Raw genomic sequence first — 16,876 nt, 5'->3', positions numbered from 1 at the left:
AGGGAAAGTGTTGGATAGCAGAGGGGTAAAAATTACTTTTACCACTCCAGCAAGTGCAACAGTTGGGAAAGTGTTGGATAGTGGAGGGGTAAAAATTACTATTACCACTCCAGCAAGTGCAACAGTTGGGAAAGTGTTGGATAGCGGAGGGGTAAAAATTACTATTTTCACTCCAGCGAGTTCAACAGTAGAGAAAGTGTTGGATAGAGCAGGGGAATAAATTACGATTCCCACTCCAAATAATGCACCATTAGGGAAAGTGTTGGATAGCAGAAGAGATAAAACCAAAGATTACAGCTGTTGAACCAAAAACCACAAACAAAATAAAAACAAAACAATTACCAAAAATCTGTATAAATGATTAAATGGATATTAATTATCAATTTATTTAAACTAAATTACTTTCTACCTTCTACCTCAATAAACACCAAAACACACACCTAAAAATATCTACACAGTTTCCATAACCAATTTTGCATTAATAAATAAATACCAATGAACAACAAACCATTAATTAATTAAAATAAATAAGTCTTCCCAACATTTACAACTATAAACCCTACAACTCACACATCAACATTATTTCACAATTACCTTATTTAAGTTGTAATTAATTAATTAGCATTAATTAACAAATAATTAATTCAAATAATTCACCTACCTCCATATTCTCCTATAAATGACACCACCTATGTTCTAAAACATGACACAATTAACATAATTAATTAACAATTAATTAAATAATTAATAACAATTAACAAACAAAATAAAAACAATTATTAATAAATTAATTCAGAAAATAAACACTATAAAATAACAGTAAATAAGTATTATATTAAAAATATAAAAAAGTATTAAATTTAAATTACTTCCCACCCTACTTCCCCATCAACCCACAACCCACTCCTAAAAAAATTACACAATTAACAAAATGACCAATTAATTAATAATAATTAACAACCAATTAATAAATAGTTCAAAATAAATTAATTACCACAATTAACAATACAAAATATTTTTACATACATATTGGTGCCGATTCCGATCCTGTAAAACCCGGGTACGAATGGTCGTCGGAGCGTATTCTCTGTCCGACTCGTACCTGGGAAAACCACCTTACAAACCCGCAAGTACGATTCGTGCAGAAATACCATTTCCATACGAGTCGTACAAAACACCGACCGGTAAAAAAATACCCACAATTCCGATCCGGAACATCGCGTACGTGATGTCCGGACGGAGTCAGGCAGCGTTTTACGGACCAGCAAGTACGATCCGTGCCCACGTCACTCTGCACGCTCATTTTTTACAGCAGCCAAAAACTCCCGGGAAATTGAGGACGACGCGAAGAAGGAGCACCAGTACGCGATGTACAGCCATGGACCCCATCCTATGTGTCATCCCGGCCCTCCTAACCTACGACCTGGTGCACAGAAACTGACGCAGATGCCGCAGAAGGTCAGAACAACACCCAGGGGCAAAGGGGGGGGGGGCAGGGGCAGCAAACATAACCCCCACCCAAGTAAAAATGTTAATATGTCCTGTACATACATGACCTCCAGGGTCTGGTCACTGGGGGGGCGTGTCCACCAACCCCTATGTACCGTCACAACGGAAGTGGACGTGGACGCGCACCCGTCACCACGACAATGGTGGAACGGACCGTGCCCACGCCCCCAGAGCGTGGGTACGGCCCGTACCACCATTGGAGTGGTGATGTAGGGTTATGCGCCGTACCCTTGCCCTCAGAGCGTGTGTACGGGCCGTACCACCATTGGAGTGGGGAGGTAGGGGCACGCGCCGTACCCATGCCCCTTGAGCGTGGGTACGGCCCGTACCACCATTGGAGTGTTGATGTAGGGGTACGCGTCGTACCCACGCCCCCCAGAGTGTGGGTACGGCCTGTACCACCATTGGAATGGTGACGTAGGGGTACGCGCAACGGAAGTGGACGTGGACGCGTACCCGTCACCATGATAATGGTGGTACGGGCCGTACCCATACTCTGGGGGCGTGGGTATGGCGTGTACCCCTACATCCATACTCCAATGGTGGTACAGGCCGTACCCACGCTCTGGGGGCGTGGGTATGGCGCGCACCCCTACATCAACACTCCAATGGTGGTACGGCCCGTACCCACGCTCTGAGGGCGTTGGTACGGCGCGTACCCCTACATCAACACTCCAATGGTGGTACGGCCCATACCCACGCTCTGGGGCCATGGGTACGGTCCGTACCACCATTGGAGTGGCGATGTAGGGGTACGCACCGTACCCATGCACCAGGAGCGTGGGTACTGCCCGTACCACCATTGGAGTGGGGATGTAGGGGTACACGTGGTACGGACCATACACACGCCCCCAGAGCGTGGGTACGGCTTGTACACACCATGAATGTGGGGGTATGGTCCGTCCCACCCATACCCCTACGGCACTAGTACAGAATGGATATAAGGCGTACACACACCACGAATGTTGGCTTAGGGCCTGGTGCAGCATATAAGCAGTATATTGGTGTGTGTGTATGCACAGGACAGCAGTGTACTGCACCAAAGGGACGGGTGGGTGGGTGGGTGTCTGGGTGGCTGCAGAGAACTCCCAGCAGTGGACAGAGACATGTGAGGGGTGGGTGCCTATCACTCCCAGCAGTGCCCAAACCTATGAGGGGTGGGTGCAGAGGAACACCCAGTAGTGGACAGAGACATGTGAGGGGTTGGTGCCTATCACTCCCAGCAGTGGACAGAGACATGGGGGTGGGTGCACAGGAATCCCAGCAGTGGACAGAGACATGTGAGGGGTGGGTGCCTATCACTCCCAGCAGTGGACAGAGACATGGGGGTGGGTGCACAGGACTCCCAGCAGTGGACAGAGACATGTGAGGGGTGGGTGCCAATCACTCCCAGCAGTGGACAGAGACATGGGGGTGGGTGCCCAGGACTCCCAGCAGTGGACAGAGACATGTGAGGGGTGGGTGCCTATCACTCCCAGCAGTGCCCAGACATATGAGGGGTGGGTGCAGAGGAACACCCAGTAGTGGACAGAGACATGTGAGGGGTGGGTGCCTATCACTCCCAGCAGTGGACAGAGACATGGGGGTGGGCGCACAGGACTCCCAGCAGTGGACAGAGACATGTGAGGGGTGGGTGCCTATCACTCCCAGCAGTGCCCAAACATATGAGGGGTGGGTGCAGAGGAACACCCAGCAGTGGACAGAGACATGGGGGTGGGTGCAGAGGATTTCCAGCATAGTCCTGACATATGAGTGGTGGGTGCATCATCCTCAGATGACCACACCTCCATGGTTTCATGAACGCATCCCCAATGTGTGAAAATGTTGAGAGTGCCATATCAACACATCACTGACAGCAGTGTCCCACTCCCATGAGGATGGACGTCTTTCCCCCACGGCATGACACACCACATGTGGGTGTGAGGACAAATGACACATGCATACCCACCCCTGGCGGATGCAGCACAATACACACACTGAGAACATGTCACAAGACTGCATAGTTATGTGAAAGCCTACTAAACTAAGAGAACCAAAGGGAATACACACTGTCACGCACAATCCAGGACTGATAGGAATGTACAGGTGCTGGCACAGCCACCAAGTAGGTGTCTCCCATGGAATGAATAGGGTGGACTTCCCACAGATACAATGACCACAATTGTCAGTCAGGTGACCAAATACCCTGCAGAACAAGTACCAATTGTGTGCTAGGCTGGGAGTACACACATGCATAGTGCAGAAAAGTGACAATTTCCACATGGAGGCATGGCAACATACTCTATACACAAGTACAGTGACTACCAAGGATGGCACAGACGATGCAGCCGGAGACATTGCTGAGCAGGCATGGGCCTAGTTGAAGTGATCCGTCTGCCACCAAGGAAATGTAGACACAGGTCAGCACAACAATTGTGCAACTCCCTGCAGGGAAGATGTCAGGTGCCACAGAGGAAGGAACTCTCCTTGGGACAATGTCTCCAATCACAAAGAGCATACACGAGCAAAGAATCTTTGCAGAGACCTTGTGATGGCACGCAGATACCAGGGTCCACCCCATGAGCACCATACAACAACATTTCCCAGACACCTAACACATGATCACCACCTCAACTCATGGAGCATCAGCACCAACATCAATACCTGAAAAGCAATCGTGTTCAAAGGGAAAACAAAATGCTTTATTCAGCAGTAAAATAAAATGTATGAAAGGACACTATATACAAAGGCCATAGGCCAGTCCAGATGCGATGTCCTGGGGGGGGACACATGTCCATGCATCTCCCCTAGCTTGCCTGCACATTCGAAACCTCTGGTTCATCGACTGGGGTGGGGGCATCATGTGGGGAAGGATCAGGCACCACAGGGACAGGAGGGGGAAGGGTAGGTGTTGTGGGTGCAGGGACAGACGACTCCACCACAGGGGGTGGGGCAGCGGCAAAGGTGGAGGTTAGTATGGCGCTGCACACGTCCGCAAGCTCTGCCAGCGTCTACCCTGCACCCAAATGAACCACAGGCCTCAAGGAGGGGGGGGCGGAGGGATGGGTTGCAGCGCTACTGGGGGAGATGGTGGACAGGGGGGGGACTCAACTCCCCTACCCGTGGAGTGCCTTGCCCGTTTGCACGATGGTGAAGCTGTGGGGCTGATGCCCAGCACAGCCAAGTAGGCCTCCTTCTCAGACTGTGGGGCAGGGGAGCCAAGGGGAGTGACATTGGAGGGACTGGGGAGTGAGGCATGCGGACTCCGACTGTGGCTGCGTGTCTGCCTGTGTGCCCTAGACCCAGTGGGTGTGCCTTCTACCCCCTGAGTGTGCGTGACTGGAGGTGTGCGCTTGCCCTTCCCTGTTGGTGTGCTGGCTGTGTCTGGTGTGGTGCCTGCCTGGGAATGTGTGTGTGTGATTGGGACAGGCATGGGAGTGGGAAGTGTGGATGGTGCAGGGGTAGGTTGGGGGACCAAACGCTGCAGGAGACCCACTGCTGCCGTCAGTGACGAGTCCATGGACCTCAGCAACATCCGTTGGTCAGACATCGCTGATGACATGCCCTCCATGTACGACACCATCTGTGTCAGCAGTGTGGTTTGGCCATGGAGGACAGTCAGGATCGATGCCTGCCCAACCTGCAACTGCTGCTTAATGTCCACAGACTCGGCAGTGAGGGCAGCAGGGTTGACAGGGGCAGGGGGTGCGGTGCCTGGCACGAAGGAGACACGTTGTTGCCCTACACGGACAGAAGGGACCGGAGCAACTGGGAGGGCGGTGATGGGAATGGAGGGGGCGGTGACAGTTGTAGTGCTGCTGCCAGCTGTTGGAGCAGCCTCCGCCCCCTCAGGGAGTTCAGCCTCGGACCCGTCAGCGTCGTGGTCTGTGTTGGTACTACCCAGGTCCTCCGCCGCACTCCCCTCGCCCTCCGTGCCACTTGATGCATCTGACTCGGCAGGAGTGGTGGCACTGGTGCTGGATCCTTCCTGTACGTCCGTGCAGGTGTCTCCCTCTGTGTCCCCCGATGATGCTGTGGGCAAGGTGAAGAGACAGGAAATAATCAGTCACCTGTGTACATCTGACACATGAGTCCAAACAAAATAGGTCACAGTGCATATCATGAAATGCTTAATGAGTAACATCTAGATTACTCCGCACATATGTAAGCCCTGCACTCCCCAGTTGGTTCACCCACCATGCCACCTAAAATAATGAAAATCAGGACACAACAGCAAATAACAGGATATCCAATTATACTGAAAAGCTAGTGTCTGTGAACAGTGGAGCACAGCCAGACTATGAAGGCATGCCACCCCTTGCTCACTGTGAACGAAACAGTATTGGTGCACCCAATGCCAAATAACAGACGCCAATGCTGAAGGTTTCCCCACACTCATATACCTGTGAGTACTTTAGAAATTCCAAATAAATACTTTCTGATCCATTGGGAATCACAACACTTTACACAATTGACAAGTTAGGAATGTGTGAATGTTCCACTTGTGGAACAGAACACACATGTGCATGAATATCAGAAGTCACACAAGGAGGTGCACACAAAACTACATTTACACAGTCATAGTATGAGCTGCCAGCCTAATGTCAAGAAGCCATTGTTAAGAAGAAATGTAATATCAGGAAGTACATATACATGGCACCACGGTGGTCCAGATGGCTGGACACCGGTAAGTTGGCATCAGCAACAACCAAGGACTAACCCAAATGCAAACACACTGTGGGGACATGTGTATGTATAATTCCAGAACACATTTTGGACAGAACTGTGCCTTTGTTTGAAATGTGCCAGCGGGTTCCCCAAAGTGTAAAGGTGGTTTCTTGTGCACTTCCTTGGGAGACATCTGCCATGCAGGCACATTATTGCCCTTCACAATAATCAAAGTGAAGCATCGAAACTATTGGGACATGTTGACAAGTGTAGTGAGTGCCAAGGTACAAGACTTCTTGATTGACAACTTAAAACATGCCACCTGTCACATGGCCATCTGTACCATGATGACACAGTTGGCTACACATCTGACACACCACCTGTCATGTGGATTGGCACACATGTCCAGACACAGGACAATGCATTAGCTAATGTCCCTAAAATAGTGTTGGAATAAGGAGCACCTGCACTGAGGAGACACCCTGATAGAAAGAAACGAAGAATGTCAACACAGATGTTAGCACACACAGACCAAACCACATAGCATCGGGAGCACACACCCGTGCCAATAATGGATGAGCTGGAAACCTGTATTGTAACTATTGACACATGCTGCAAAGCACAAACATGACACCCTGCACAACATGTCTGGGTCACTGCACGTTGAGTGTCAGTCCAGACAATTAGCACACACAGGTCAGACCTGGCAAGGAGACATAAGGTTTTGACTTGTATGCCTTTCCTGCACGCGTGTACGGGCCGTATCACTATGGCGTACGCCTACGGCAACACTACCATAGGGATAGGACCCCTACACACGCGTGTACAGGCCGTATCACTATGGCGTACGACTACGGCAACACTACCATAGGGATAGGACCCCTACACACGCGTGTACGGGCCGTATCACTATGGCGTACGCCTAAGGCAACACTACCATAGGGATAGGACCCCTACATACGCGTGTACGGGCCGTATCACTATGGCGTACGCCTACGGCAACACTACCATAGGGATAGGACCCCTACACACACGTGTATGGGCCGTATCACTATGGCGTACGCCTACGGCAACACTACCATAGGGATAGGACCTGTGTGTACACGTACGTGTGTACGGTCCATACACACACACGCGTACTCCTACCCAACCCCTATATAGTGATACGACCGTACACGCGCCCTCAGAGCATGTGTACGGTGCGTTGCACAGCTTACACTGGTGATAGGAGGCGCACAAGAAAGGAATGGAGGTGTCAGACTCGCACAAGGATGGACATCAAGTCATTGTCAGTGCAGTCCTTCATGTGTAGGGCCTAGGTGTGTCAGGCAGTGATGTAGCACATGTCTCTTCATGTTTTAACCCAATAGTTGTGTGATGACCTGTGTACACATGTCATGTGTGATGGGGCACTATGTGGCACACTTCCCCTTCACACCTTTTACATGTGTGCATGTAGTACTAACTTGTCAAGCACTGCATCACTGGCATGGCACAGTCACCAACACCCGCAACTGTCCCCTGATGCCAGGTACACGGATGATGACACCAGCGTGCCACGATGTGAATATGTCATGTGTGTGTCATGTGTTCCCATGAGCTTGCTGTTGGTGTTCCGTCAACTGCGTCTGCTGTAGCTGCATCCAACATGTGTCTGTGTGTAGATGGCCATGGCACACAATGAAGCACACTCGGCCACATGTGGAATCACACGTAACGTGTATCTGTATGCATCGAACAGGGACTTGCGAGCTAAGGACATATCTGCGTAGTCTCAATGTCTGTGTGATAAGTATTGACATGTACCCCTTCATGGCAAGGTGTGTGGTCTGTCAATGACATGTGACCTGTGCGTCTGGCTTGCTGCCAGCTGTCTGTATGAGATAACATCCTTCAAATGCACATATGTGGATGTATGTCACTCCTGTAATGTGTCTGGCTGTTCACTCACACAGGCCCACAGCTACTTTCATGGCATGTCATGTAGACCTTGACAATCCACGTTTGTAGCTGGCTCTTGGTAGGAGTATCACCTGGCTGGCATACGTGTCCAGGATGTTTTGCACAGAACAGACTCTGTATGTAGCATATGTGGAATAGCTGTTGAACATGTGCTCAGTTCATTGACATTGGTGTAGTAATGTACCCAATCTTTGTTGTTCCTTCCAAATTTCTGCAGTGCACCACCTCTCCCCCGACCAATGCCACACTTGGGTGCCATGAGAGAACGTGACTGCATACGCCATTACAGATTCCCCCAACAGTTAATTGAGGACCTGACAAACAGGCTGGCACCACACCTCCAACCGCGACACAGTTATCCGACTGCGCTGACCCCCAAGATGAAGGTGATGGCAGCCCTACATTACTTTGCCACCGGTACGTTTCAATTCACCATAGCTGATGTGAGTGGCATGTCCCAGACCATGTTCAGCCGTGTCCTGCATGATGTGTTAGAAGCCATGTTGGAGCACCTGGATGAATTCATCCATTTTCCAACTCGTGAGCAGTTGACAGGTATCAAGGGTGAGTTCTATGCCCTGGGAGGGATGCCCCATGTAATTGGGTCCATTGATGGGACACATGTGGCTTTGGTACCACAACAGGCACATGAGGTAGCCTATCGCAACCGTAAACATTATCACTCCATTAATGCCCTTGTGGTGTGTCTTGCTAACATGCTGATTTCCCATGTCTGAGCACGTTTTCTAGGGTCAGCACACGATGCCTACATCATGAGGCGTAGCAGGGTGCCAGAAATGATGCTGCGGCTGCACAACGAACGAGCATGTCTTGTTGGTGGGTAGACTCTGTTTGTCTAGTATTTAGCGGTATCTTTGTATGTTACCGCATCTCCTGACCCACATCTTTACATGATGTTTCCATGTAGGGGACTCTGGCTATCCCAACATGCCATGGCTGGTGACGCCTCTCCGCAACCCCAGAACAGCTGCAGATCACTGTTACAACAACGCCCATGGGCAGACCAGGCGAGTGATTGAGAGGACGTTTGGCCTCCTGAAGAGCAGATTCCGTTGCCTCCACAAGACAGGCGGGTCCCTCCCATATGCACCGGTGAAGGTCTGCAAAATCTTCCTCGTGTGCTGCATGCTGCACAACATGGCAGTGGAGAAAGCTGTGCCACTCATCCTGGATCCCGATGAGCAGGAACATCCACCCGTGGAGGATGAGGGCCTTGGTCATGAGGCAAGTGAGAAGGAGGAGGAGGAGGAGGAGGACATCCGGAGTCAGCTCATACGCAACTTCTTCTCATAATGGTGAGTCCCTGGGTCTGAGTATGCACGCTTGGAGCCTTGTGTGGCATGTGTTGCAATGTGTGTGTCCAGCTGACTATATGCTAAGTGACTTAGAGTTGTGTTCTGATGTGTCACTCGAGTGCTGATGTCATTCCACACATTGTAGCTGACACACTCAATTGACAACTTGCATGGTGTCAACCTTAGTCATGTAGAGTACATGACCAAGCATGCGGATTACTATCATTTTCCTGACTTCTTGTGTGTCTGTCATCCACAGGTAGTTGCGCATGCTGTCTGCTCGTGGCATCGTTGTGCTCCTGCTATTCCTCATGAGTATTGCAACGTGTGCTGAATCAGCGTTACATGCACGGACATGGTTAAAAGTCTCCCTTGGGTAAGGATTGCAGCTAGGCATTTTGGGTGTGGTAGTTGTTTGGAATGTGTGGGCACTGCTCCTGTGCAGGTTTTGTTACTATGCATATATGTCGATTCACCATGGGGCTCATGACATGTAGCATGACTCACATGAATTGATAGTCACACTTCGTGACAGTCATCTGTTATGAGATTGTGGATTGTGATGAAGGCATCAATGTGTGTACAACTTCCCTCGGAAACATACGGGAGGCTACGGGTGGACATAGTGTGGGACTTCCCCATAAGAGGCTCAATGGGGAATTACAGCCTCTCTGTGTGCAGCAGGGGATGTTTGGCTCACCCCCTTCACTTGTGTGCCAGTCCACTGGAATTACAGCATCTGTGGCGCGAAGGGGGTGTCCAGTGTAGGTCCCACATGTTCATCCAAAAGACCTGTGAGTCTGTTCACATTGATGCATTTCCATGGGTGTGAGCCTGAGTAATAAAGGTGTTTCTCACCCTCCAAGGTGCCTAATCTCTGTCAATGCAGGTCTCTTGCCACTGTGCATGCGGCATCTCTGGCATGGTTGTCAAGGATTGTGCATATGAGTCTATGTGTAGATTAGCAACCTGCATGCTGTTCTTCATGTATTTGATTCTCTATTGTGCAAGAAGTCCATGGCTGTGTATGTGTTTTGGCATGTTGGTCCCCACAATGGGCCGTCAACACCTTCTGGGGTGTGTTTCCTTTGCGCAGCTCGGCCTTCAGTTTCATGATCCGGTGTCAGTCATCGTTGGTGATTGTGCATCCTTTGTCTCTGGGTGTGCCATTGAAAACCAGTCACTCCTTCCTTTACATACACCTGTTGCAGTAGTCCTTTCTGACAGCCTAGTCTTTGTGTGGAAATTGTGGCATAGTTCCCAGGACATGCCGCCTGCTGTTGCAGCCACTGCAGCATGTGCACACAAAGTTTCCTGATTTGGCAACACACACACATCAAAGATGCTCCTCCCTTACTTCCTCAACCCATTCATTTGGCTGTCATCAGCTTGTCTGTGCCACAGTTGCCGCCACGCAGTGCCATGGCTGAACCGTCTGCACATGCAACGTGCACATTGCATGACCCTCAGGTCCTTGCATGACCCACATCACACTACAGTCTTTTGTTGCAGACACCCTCCAAGCAATGTCCATCCACACATCTCACGCCTGCTCTCAGGCATACACTAAGCGCACACACAACACCTTTGCATGATGAATGTGCAACTCCGACTGCCTACACAGCGCTGCCACGCCTTCCAGGCCCTGTCACACCCACCAGGTCATGTTCCTCCTACTCCCCACCAGCTCTGTACACCGGCAAGGCCATGGGAGTGGGACTCAAGTCTTCTGCATGTAGTATGGTGTCGTTGTCAGGCACATGGTACAGGTATCATCTCTCAACGTGTCAATCTACAGTGTGTCCAGGACCCCCCTCTCTCCGCCATCACATGCGCACACAACCTCATCATAAACTCGTATGCCATTGACAGCCAGGTGCTCCTCACCCTCACCAAGGACGCAGACATTGCCAGTTCCAATATTCAAGATTGCATGAGATCCATTGATGAATTGCAGAACAGCAGCCACCTGAGGCTGGACTTGTACAGGACTGAGGTCAACATCTGAGGATTGTCCCCTTACAGCTGGGTCAACTGCTTGTGTCCCACCCGCAAAAGCCCTGCACAAGCACCCAGTGTCCACGCACACAAGATGGAGTGCATCATGGATTGCTTGCTCACATTTGCCATGCTAATCACCAGCATCTGTGCCTCAGACTGCAACACCCTCTGAATTATGCACATGATCCCCAGATAGATCCACTCCTAGGAAAGACGGACCATCCCCCAGGTCCACAACAACATCCGTGTCAAATACTGCCCTGCCCTCTACGGAGCAGCCACATCCAAACTCCCGGGAAACTTGTCCACATCCAGGCTGCATCTGCACACCTCAGCTGCAACATCCCACGCCCCAGCCACATCACCGTCCAGCAGAGATAGCTGCAATGGATAACTGCGTGCTGCAGGATGCCCTTCAGACTCCCCACCCACACTCAGGAGGCAGGCCACAACCCCGACCCTAAACCAACCTTGTACCACTGTCATCTGAGACCCCGTAGTGCCATCTCCGTGCATCCAACCTTGACCTGGCCACCATTCTTCAGATCCACCGTACTCCAGCATGCAGGACATAGTTCTCCCACCTGGCAACACATAACTGGGACTCCCTCCCCGGGAACCTCCGAATGAGGCATGACCTCTACACCTTAATGATACTCTTCCAAATAGGTCTGTCGGCACAGTATTGCATGCACCCCCTCAGCAGCTTGAGGCCATCACAGGTGAGTATTGTGCTCCATGTCTGCATTGAATGATACATTGTGACCCATGTGTGTCCTGTACCAGACTCAGATCCCAGGGTATGGATGGGTGGAGTTAGTTCAACACTGATGGCATAGTTTGACATTTACACACACATATGTTGTGGAATAATGCCAAATGACAGCAACATCTCATGACAAAATAAAGTATTTATTTTTGGTGGGGTAAGTCTTTTGGTAGATGAAGTAAGGTGCTCTACCGGGTGCATAGAATCCAAAGTTCACAGGGGGAGATGGCATCCTTGTCAGTTGGAGTCATCAGAGTCCAGACCCCAGTGTTGGTCATCATTGGTCAGACTGTGACCAGCAAGTCCATGTGGCAGAGAATGTCATTGGGTGAGGTGGTGCTGTTGCACCAGAGGGCCAGGTGCCAGGCCAGGTGACCTGGGAGATGTGGATGGTCCGCTGACTCTCACGGTCTTTTCCGAGGACGACCCACCTTCCTCGTGGGACCCTCAGATGCAGGCCTTGACGATGTCTGTGATGCTCCGTCGGACGAATCCTCCTCCTCCTCCCTCCCTGTGGCTGGTGGTGGTCTTCGCCTGGTGGCACAGGGAGGGTTGCCCACGTTGTCGGCGATCCGACGGAGTGAACGGCTCATGTCCGTTTGCACCGCCAGGAGCTCAGCCAGTCTTGCCTCCATCCGTCCTTGGTGTTGTTGTTGACTGGCATGTTGCTCGGCCTGCAGGTTCTTCATCTCGTCGAGGGTCCCCTTCATCTCTGTGAGGCTCGACACTACCTGGCTGATGCCCCTGGTGTCATGCCGGTATGTGTCCAGGATGTGGCGTATGTGTGACATACCGGTTCCCTCAGCTGCCTGGTCAGCTTCTCGCCTCCGCTTGCCTTCACTCCCACCCACACGAGCCTGGCCTGCCGTTGTGGGAACATCGGGTCTACGGGACCCCTGAGGGATGGCATTAGCGGGGTTGTCTGCCTCCTCCTGGGTGCCCGGAGAACCTTGTCCCTCCTGGTCAGACTGGCTGTGTTGTTCAGTGCGAGCAGGGCTCCTGGGTGTCTCCTGGGATGTGGCAGGAATGGGGGTGGGGGTTGGCACAGATGTACCTGACGCAGGTGCTGCAGGAGCTTGGGCACCAGAGGGGCCAGGTTGGTCGGGGTCATTCACGGAGTGGTGAGAGTCGTTGCTGCCGGTGGGATCATCTTCACGCTGAGCCTGGGACTGTGATTGTTCCCCCCATTGTTGGAGGGAGGTCGATGACGTTGCCCTCTGTGAGAGAGAGACAATGTTAATGCTGTTTCATGCCACATCCATGTTTTATACACATTCAAGTTGTCACAGTTCCCCCAGGTAGTTGGATGTGCCTAGCATTCGTCTCAATGTACACTTGGGGATGGGTATGTTGCGGGGGACAGATTGATATGTTCTCCTGAGTGTTTGACCAGTAGATTTTGGGCTAGGATGCTTATTTGGCTATGGATTGGTCTTGTAGTGTCACATGTCCATTGTGGGAGTGGGTAAATCCGTTGCCTGCCCCGGGGGTGTGTGCTTGTGTGAGGGGGGGTGTGACCGGGCCTGCTGTTGGGTGTAGTGTGATTTGTCATTGGGTCTTCCAGGTGATGTGTCTGTCCCCTCATGGTGCATGCTGGCATGACAGTGAGTGTGAGTTCCTGTGCTAGATATCTGAGCTTGTGGAGTTGGTGTTTGAGTGTACAGTGGTCACAGGAGGGCCTTGTGCTGCATACAGCAGGGCCAAGTGTCAGCTACCTTGTCAGTACTTTGCCAGTCCCTGTGCATTGGGCATGGTGCATGGGTATGTACCTAGGTCATATGGGCTGAGGCATTGGTGTCTGCTTCTGAGTTGCACAATGTGTTGTGTGAGCCCCACCCTCCCAGCATCCCGGACATCCAGTCTTGGGTTTGTGGTTGGTGTGGCCTGGGACAGGGCATTGCCTTTATTTGTGAATGGGGCATGGAGACGTTAGTGGCATGAGCGTGGTTTTTGAGTGTGGTTGTGTGCGGTGAGGGCTTGGGGGAAGTTGCGTGCATTTTGTGTGTTTGTGGTGTGGATGGCATTCCCCCCATGTTACGTAAGTTGTTTGTGTACTCACCAGGCTCTGCGACTCCTTCGACTCCGTGTACTCCCACCGGCGGAAGCATGGCCATCACCTTCTCCTCCCAGGGATGGTAATGTGCGGGTCTGCGGGGCAGCCCACCTCCAGTGATGTTACTCGCGTATTCCTCGTTCATTTTCCTCTTGACTGCCCTGCGCAGATCGTACCACCTGGCTTGGCATTCATGCCTGGTCCTTCGGATGGGCGCAACAGCATTCACCTTATCGACGATCCTCTGCCACAGGCTTGTTTTTTGGGCTATGCTGGTCTGTCTGACCAATGTTCCCAACAGCTGTGGTTCGACTCTGATGACTTCGTTGACAAAGAGGTCCAGCTCCGCCCTTGTGAACTTTGGATTCTTGTCTGTGGGCATGGTGTGGGGTGTGGGTGTGGATGGTTGTGGGTGTGTGGGTGTGAATGTGACGGTGTGTGTGTGAATGTGAAGAGGGGGTGTTTGTGAAGGAGGTTGTGTGAAGGTGTGTAAGTTAAGGTGTAGTTAAGGTGTAAGTAAGGTGCAGTTGTTTGTCTGTGGGGTCTGTCAGCAGTGGGTCTGTTGCAAAGGCTCATGGGTTGTGTGTGTGGGCCCTTTTAATTGGTCCATTTGTGGGTGTGGCTGGGTTTGAATTTGTGGTGGGTGTGTTATAAGAGGTGGTTGTGATGTAGGGCCTCTGTTTGCCTGTTTGGATGTGCCAGGTCAGTCATTGAGATGTATTTTGTCAGGTGGACGTGTTTTGTGGTGTTGTGCGAGTCGAATTGACCCTCCTTGTGCTGTTTTACAGTGTCCTGGTTCTGTACGTGTCTTTTTCGCATAGGTAAGGTCCGTACATATGCGATGATGGGTGAGGGTGCTGGGGTACGGTGTTGGGGTAAGGTGCGTACAAGTACGGGGCTGGGGTATGGGCCTGGGGTGCAGCGCGTACATGTGGGGGGCTGGAGTACGGTGTTGGGGTACGGTGCGTACAGGTATGGGGCTGGGGTACGGTTTTGGGGTACAGTGCGTACAGGTGCGGGGCTGGGGTACAGTCCTGGGGTTCAGTGCGTACAGGTGCGGGGCTGGGAGACGGGCCTGGGGTGCGGCGCGTACAGGTGCGGAGCTAGTGTACGGTCCTGGGGTACGGTGCGGAGGGGAGGGTAGGGTGCTGACATACGGGGGTACGGTGCTGACATATGCGGGGTGGGAGGTGGGGCTGTACGACTCGTATCCGGGCACAAGTTTACCCGTGTACATGTGTGCTACAGCGTTCGCTCCGTACGGGGCCTTTTACATGCGGTAGTGTATTCAGACAGGCGGTATGGACCGTACTTGCGCGGTCGGACTTCTGTTTTACTATTTACACGTAAAAATGTCCGTCTCCCTCTCGTAGACTTTTCCCGACGCTATTCGGACGTAAACATTTCCGGATCCCTCTCGGACCATTTTCCCGACGCAATTCGTATGTATTTTTCACGTACGAATCATACTTCGCAGTTTGTACGGTACTTGTACGATTCGTACGTGAATATACGGATACGTGTCGTACGCATATTTGTATTCCTGGATCGGAATCGGCACCATTATGTGAATAAAAAATAATGTTTAATTAATTAAAATTAAATTACTTTCCACCCTACTCCCCTATCAACCCACAACCCACTCCTAAAACAAATTTCACAATTAACACAATTACCAATCAATTAATAATAATTAACAACCAATTAATAAATAATTAACAATTAATTAATTACCACAATAAAAAATAAAAAATATTAAATACATAAATAACAATTAATAAATATTTTAAATTAATTAATTAAAATTAAATTGCTTCCCATCCTACTCCCCTATCAACCCTCAACACACTCCTAAATAAATGACACGATTAGAATAATGATCAATTAATTAACAATCAATTAATAAATAATTAATAATAAATTAATTACCACAAATAACAATATAAAATATTAAATACATAAATATTAATTAATACAAATTATCAATTAATTAATTATAATTACATTACTTCCCACCCTATTTCCCTATAAACCCACAACCTGCTACGGACCTAAAATGCAAAATTTTATTAAAATAAAATTAATAGCTTCTAAAAATTATCAATAAATGTATTATAATTAAATTACTTTCCACCCTATTCCCCTATGAGCTCACAACCCGCTATGGAACTAAAACACAACATTTTATTAAAATAAAATGAATAGCTTCTAAAAACTATTAATACATTTATTATAATTAAATTACTTCCCACCCTATTCCCCTATAAACCCACAACCCGCTACAAAACTAAAATGCAAAATTTTATGAAATAAAAATTAATAACTTGTAAAAATGTAATACATATATTAAAAAAGAAATGCAATACTTAGACAAAAAAATAGAACACATACATTTAAAATACATACTAAAATACATAACACTAACTAAAACAATGATATTTTTAACAACTATATTTTTGCTAACGATAATAATGACTTTGATACTATTAAAAACGATATTACATACATTAGACTCGATATTCTGTACCACGATATTCTGACAGTCGATATTTTTGTATCCCGATATTTTGCACTCGATATTAGTGCAAGTCGAGAATAACAACTCAATATTCTGACTGT

The sequence above is a fragment of the Triturus cristatus genome, chromosome 7 (assembly GCF_964204655.1).
Source record: "Triturus cristatus chromosome 7, aTriCri1.1, whole genome shotgun sequence".
Lineage (NCBI taxonomy): Eukaryota > Metazoa > Chordata > Amphibia > Caudata > Salamandridae > Triturus > Triturus cristatus.
Note: the sequence above shows the minus strand (reverse complement) of the source record.